The sequence below is a fragment of the Mus caroli genome, chromosome 16 (assembly GCF_900094665.2).
Source record: "Mus caroli chromosome 16, CAROLI_EIJ_v1.1, whole genome shotgun sequence".
Lineage (NCBI taxonomy): Eukaryota > Metazoa > Chordata > Mammalia > Rodentia > Muridae > Mus > Mus caroli.
Genome location: NC_034585.1, coordinates 28996674 through 29003271, shown reverse-complemented (window position 1 = coordinate 29003271; position 6598 = coordinate 28996674). Strand labels below are relative to the sequence as shown.

Below are 6598 nucleotides of genomic sequence, written 5' to 3'. Positions count from 1 at the left end.
TGGAGAGATGTTCCTTACTGGCTTGCTTCCCCTGGCTTGCTCAGCCTACTCTCTTATAGAACCCAAGACTACCAGCCCAGGGATTGTTCCACCCACAAGGGGCCTTTCCCCCTTGATCACTAATTGAGAAAATGCCTTATAGTTGGATCTCATGGAGGCATTTCCTCAGTTGAAGCTCTTTTCTCTGTGATAACTCCAGCTGTGTCAAGTTGACACAAAACTAGCCAGTACAGCTTCCAAGTTCAAAGGGACCTTAAAAATGTCCTACAAAGGGAATATAGCCAAAACTGCTGACATTCAAACCTGATGAGTGATTTCTCTGCCAGTGAAATGAGACAATTCAAGCCAAATTAATGTGTGCATGTGTGTGTGTGCACCATCTGCAACGAGATCTGGTGCCTTCTTATGGAATGTCTGAAGACAGCTACAGTGTACTTACATATAATAATAAATAAATAAATCTTTAAAAAAAAAAAGAAGTTAAGAAGCTATGCTCAGGTGGGTGAGTTCACTGACCAAAGGAAGGAGGCCAGAGAAGTTACCCTGGGAAGGGAGAGAGAGGATAAAGAGGAAGAGAGAAAATGCTTATGCAGAAAGAAGGAAAAGGGAGAGGAGGGGGGAGGAAGAAGGGGAAAAGAGGAAGGAAGAGAAAGAGGAGGAGGAGAAGAAAGGAAAGGAAGAGGAGGAAGAGAAGAAGGAGGAGGCGGTGGTGGCAGTGGCAGCAACGACAGCAACAGTGGTTCTAGGGACCAGACTCTTGCTGGCTCCCTGCAAAGCCTCCTGTACCCAGCACTTTATTATGTAGAAGGCCTCTTTTTTTTTTTTTTTACTGCCTCTTTAAACTGTCTCTACAGAACATTTCCACTGCCCTTAATTTTCTGGGTGACTTGGAATACTTGGTGTTCCCTCCTAAGGTCCAGATAGCATCCCGGTATGTAGCTGACCTTGGTCTCACCCTGACTCCCTCTTCCCACCGTATCTCAAAACTGCAAAGCTCTAATCCAGGATATACCCTCAACAAACAAACAAACAAAACCCAAACCAGCACTGTCTCTTCTTCCTGGACTTAGCAAATTACCTTTGTGTCTGAATTTGAAAATTTGAAGTCTTACCCAAACCTCTTTAACCAAGCTATTCACGGTCATCTTGTAGAATCTTTGGACTTCTCCTAACCTAGCCAACCCTCACCTCACTCCTCAAGATCAAAGAGCCTGACTGCTACAGAGCCCTCTCAACCTTTCACCCTGTTTTTACATTCCTCCCATTACTTAGCCTTAGTCTTCTCTTAGTTCTATGGAGAGACACTCCAAGTAATACCTACATGTCCAAACAATACTCTGCACATCCAAGGGATAGCCTGCATGTCCAAACACTTTCAGTATCTCAGGACTGGTCTAGTCTTAATGCTTAGCATTAGAGAGTCACCAATGCTCCAGGAGCTCTCTTCCTGTAGCCTGCCCCAGCCTTGAGTAGACTGGCTCAGACCTTGTTGCCACTGTGAATGAGACCACCTGGGTTGGAGACTTCCAACCTAGATGGCTGAACCTGTCTTCCTGAGATATTCCTGAGATAGCTGACAACCTGTGGACTTGGCACCTAATGCTAATAGCTCTGACAGACTATTGTTAACAACTTAGCAACAAAGCATCAAGAAGCCTGGCATGGGGGGGGGGATGGGAATGGGCCTTCCCCCTTTATAAGCACAGACTCTTAGTAAACGTTGGGCCTTGATGAGAAATCTGTCTTGGTCTCCTTACTTCTCTTGCCGTTCTCTCCCATACAGCTCCGGCCTCCCACTCAGGAACTCAGTCAGTGTGGCCGCAGGCGGCTACATCTCCCTCTTAACTTTTTTTTTAAGATTTACTTTTATTTTTTTAAACTTATATGTATGTGTCTATACAAATGTGTGTCTTATGTATGTGATTGTCCTTGGGAGAGCAGAAGAGGGCATTGGATCCCTTTGTACTTGAGCTGCAGGGGGTTATGAACTACCTGATGTGGATACTAAGAATCAAATTCAAGTTTGGTTTTGTTTGTTTTTGATACATGGTTTCTCTGTGTAGCCTTGGCTGTCCTGGAACAAACTCTGTAGACCAGGTTGGCCTCAAGATTGCCTCTGCCTCCTGAGTGCTGGGACTAAAGGCGTATGTCTGGCTTCTGCCCAGATCTTTTTTTTTTTTTTTTTTTTTTCCTTCTCTTCTCTCTCTGGACCTGCTTGCTTAATGTTTTCACTTCCTCTACTGTTTCAGGGGTTCTCATTTGTATTTGTTTTTTTCCAGGGCTTCAAGGTGTATCATTGAGTTACTTGAGATTTATCGATTTATCGGCTTACTTAAGGGAGGCACTTAGAGCCTTCCTCTTTGGACTGCTTTCACCATATCCAATAGGTTTTGATATGTTTTCCTTTTTGTTTGATTCTATGATTTAAGTCTCCTTGATTTTTTCAAGACACATTTGTTGTGTGCTGTTTATTGTTCATGAGGTTCCCACGCTCTAGCATCTCTTTAGCTATTGATTAGTAGTTTTATTCCATTTCGATCGGAGAGAAGACCTGGGATCATTTCAACTTTCCTAGACTTGTTAAGATCCACTGTGTCCTAATGGATAACCTAAAAGAAAGGCTGCAGAGAAAATGTGTATTGTGTAGTGTTGACATGCGATACTCTGTAGATATCTGTTTAATCCATTGACCTATGGTGTCATATAATCCAGGTGTTTCTATTTTTTGTTTTGTTTTGTTTTTGTTTTTTTTTTTAGACAGGGTTTCTCTGTATAGCCCTGGCTGTCCTGGAACTCATTTTGTAGACCAGGCTGTCCTGGATCTCAGAAATCTGCCTGCCTCTGCCTCCCAAATGCTGGGATTAAAGGGCATGCGCCACCATTGCCTGGCTTCAATATACTTTCTTTGTTCTGTATAGTTAATGTTTTAATTGTAATACGATGATGGGGAACTCTATTTTGGTCTTGTCTGTTTGATGTATTAAATGTCTCCTGTACCTGGATCGGCATCTTGTTTCTTTCATTTCTTTTTTTCTTTCTTTCCTTCTTTTGTTTTGTCTGTTTTGGTTTTGCTTTGTTTTGTTTTTTCAAGACAGGACTACTCTGTGTAGCCTTGGCTGTCCCGGAACTCACCCTAGCCTGTTTATTCCTACATCTTGCTTGCTAGCCTATCTTTTTAGAGTATAAAGTGAGAATACAAACTGGACCTGGGATGGAAACCTTTCAGGAGATGTCCTAACTTAGGTTCACCGAGGACTTTTCTCCTTTTATCTCACTAGTTCGGGGAGTGCTTATTCTAGAAAGATTCCTGAAACTGTTTTTATTGAGTTGCACGTGCACACCGGTAGGATACCCCAGCTCTCTGGAGGCTGAGGCAGGAGGATCTAAGTTTGAGGCTAGTCAGTGCTGCATAGAGATACCCTATCTTTAAACAAATAGTTCTCTGGATGGATGCTGAAGCATCCTACCAGAAAGAGAAGACTTCCTGAGTTCGGGTAGGCCAGTTAAGGTCCAGATGAAGGCTCTACCCTCCTGGGAAAATAGGAAAGAAGTAAATTACATTATCTCGGGAAAGATCAAATGGCAAAGTGGAGTGGGCCTGACCTTAAACTGTAGTCCAGAGCAGGAATGTGAGGGCTCAGTGGATCGTACATCAGCTGTGGTCAGTTTCAGCCTTTCTGACAGTAAAAGCTCGAGGACAGCTGATGACCGGAAGTCGGAAACCTGCTTTGTGTCGCCTGGGCCGCTCAAGGTTGCAGTTTCCCCCATACCTGCCCTTGCAGATCCAGGACTTTAGGGACAGCAGTGCACCCAGCGCCTAGAGGTTAACGCCCTAGTCACGCCCTTCGCACAAGGCGTGGGCGGAGCTTCTGGCGGAAGGGCAAGGAAGGAGGTGACGCGAAAAGCAGGCGCTGGTGTCGCGTTGCCGCTGGGAGGAAGCTCGGCCGCCTCGCCGGCCGAAAGCAGGCCGGAGCCCCGGTGGCTGGCCTGGCTTCCCCCGGGCGTGGGCGTGGGCGTGGGCGTGGGCGAGGGCGAAGCAGCGGTCCCGCAGCGTCCGTCCAGGCAGAAGCTTAGGTGCCGGGAGCAAAGAACGTAGGTAAGTGGGAGCTGGGCAGCCCAGGCCAGGAGACGTCCGCAGTGCTGCTGACCAGCCCTTCCCGGCGCCAGCTCAGCGCCGCCCGAGGCCCGCACGCAGGCCGCCTAGTGGGCGCTGGTCTCCGGGGACCGCGGCCCTCCTTCTGCCTCTGCAGCACGAGCCTTTGAGATCTAGACAGCCAGAACACCCTCTCCCCGGGCCGTTCCTTCCGAAGCCAGGGAAAGCTTTGCCTGGAGATCGCTGTCAGGCTCTCAGCGCCTGCGGAGTCGGACGTGGAGGGGTTGGAGTGGATCCGACAGCTCTGCTTGCTCCTTGCCATGGTCCCTTCCCACCCTGCTCATGCGTGGTACCTTTGGGCTTTTAGGGTGGTGGGAAGCTACTTTTTTTATTCTGTCCGTGCTGGGTAGTTCTTAACCCCACGATGAGGTTAATTGACCCACTGTGGGGGCCATTCTGTTGGGAGAAGTGGGATACGGAAAGGTCATGGGAGTTTGTACTTAAAAGTCCGGAGAAGCTAGTTGAAGCTCTAGCTTGCGGTTTGGTATTGTTTTTAGTTCACCACCTGATCGTAGGCGTGTTCTTATACCAATACAAATTAGTTGAAATAACTGAATGAAAAATTTTGAGGATCTGGTTAAAACGCCACTTAAGAATATTCAGGACACATGGCGCATTACTAATTATGCTTTTGCCTTTTGTCCAGAATAAGCTTGGTATGAAGAAGGCTGCCAGGAGAGAGAGAGAGGGTGCAGAATCCTGTATGGTTGGAACTTCGCTGCAATCTGTGCTATGAGTGAGCAGCGTCCAAGAGACCTAGTCACTCAGACGCCTTGTGCTTACTGATAAGACGCTGGTGTGAGAAGAGTAACAAGTATTGGCCAGTTTCTTACCAGGAACCAGAAACTTTCAGGGTGTCTCGTTATGAGATAGTATCTGTGTGCTAGGTGTTTAGAAAATCATCTGCCTGGGATGCTTGATTTGTCTAGTCCCTTTTAGGAGGCCTTTGCACCTATATCTCAAAATCCCGTACTTTGCTTCTAAACCATTTCTTGTGTAGCTCAGGCTGGCAGTTTGCTGTGTAGCTTAGCTGGCCTTGAACCTGCAGTGATCCCTTGTTTTGGCCTTGTAAATGCTGGGACCACAAGTCCGGTTTGTGCATCTTTTCTTTATGGCTCTCACTTCTTTTGCCACCCTCCTCCATTTTCTTTTAGGGGGGGAAAAGATGCATGCATATTTTGCCTGTATGCATGTGCTCCACATGTTGTCTGGTGCCTGTGGGGATCAGGAGAGGGTGTTGGATCCCCTCGATGTAATGAATGGTTGTGAGCCACCATGTGTGTGCTGAAAAGAGAGCAGGTGCTCTTAACTACCCGGAGCATGCCCACTTCTTCTCTGTAGACCAGGCTGGCTTTGAACTCAGAAATTCGCCTGCCTCTGCCTCCCAAGTGCTGGGATTAAAGGCATGTGCCACCACTGCCTGGCATGCTCACTTTTGTTTCTGTTAGTAGCCAGGCTCTCTGCCTGTCTTTTGTTTTAGTTTTCTGGGCCTTTCTCCACACCTTTCGTTTTATCCCCATCTTTAAGTACTGTGGAGTGAACACAAGCATTGCGCATGCCAGGCAGGTACTGAGCCTGCTTCCACAGCCCTAGGGCCCCTGTCTTCCTGATTTAAGCCTTCTTTTGTCATTGTACTTCTTGGCTTGTGGATCTTAGAAGAGTGTATGGGAAGTTTGTACTTTGATAAGTCACCTGTCCAAAAACCTTTTTCTGTTCTCACTCACTAGTTTTAGGTGGGCCTAAAATTCTCTTGTTGAAAATAATTTTTCCACAGAACTTCAAAGACATTTTTCTCCAATGTTTTCTAATGTGTGGAGGGGCACACTTGTCTGTGTGAAAGTGTGTGAAGCGAATTCTCCAGCCTATTTATTGAGACAGGGTCTCTCATTAAACTTGGAACTCTCCCATTTGGCTGACTGGTTGACCATCAAGTCCTAGGAGTCTGTCTTTTATCCCTACTTGGTCCTGGGATTATAGGGATGTGTTGCTGTTCTGGGGTTTTTTATCTGAGTCCTGGGGACCCACAATCAGGTCTTCATGTTTGTGCAGCAAGCATTTTTCCCACTGAGAAATCTCCTAGACATATCCCCTCCCTGTGCTTTTCCCCTAAGATAGAATCTGGCTACTTACTGATAGTCCTGCCCCAGCCTCATGCCCACATGGATTTCAGAAGTGTGGCCACATCTGGCTGCATCTGTTACTTTTTCTTTTTTAAGATTTATTTATTATTATATCTAAGTACACTATAGCTGTCTTCAGACACACCAGAAGAGGGTGTCAGATCTCATTATGGATGGTTGTGAGCCACCATGTGGTTGCTGGGATTTGAACTCAAGACCTTCAGAAGAGCAGTCAGTGCTCTTACTACTGAGCCATCTCTCCAGCCCCCATCTGTTACTTTTAAGAGAAGTTGTGGTTCTTATTTTTTTTGTTTCTTTCACTCAT

At 46.5% G+C, this 6598-nt stretch overlaps 1 protein-coding gene across 1 annotated transcript in view; it reads left to right on the top strand.

Annotated features, from left to right (window-relative positions):
* Nucleotides 1–3799: 3799 nt before the first annotated feature.
* The window catches only part of Senp5 (SUMO specific peptidase 5), a 36692-nt gene continuing 33893 nt past the window's right edge, over nt 3800–6598 (top strand). Inside the window, exon 1 of the mRNA XM_021184758.2 lies at nt 3800–4096. The gene's annotated coding sequence lies outside the window, so the exon portion shown is untranslated. The remainder of the gene's footprint in view (nt 4097–6598) is intronic.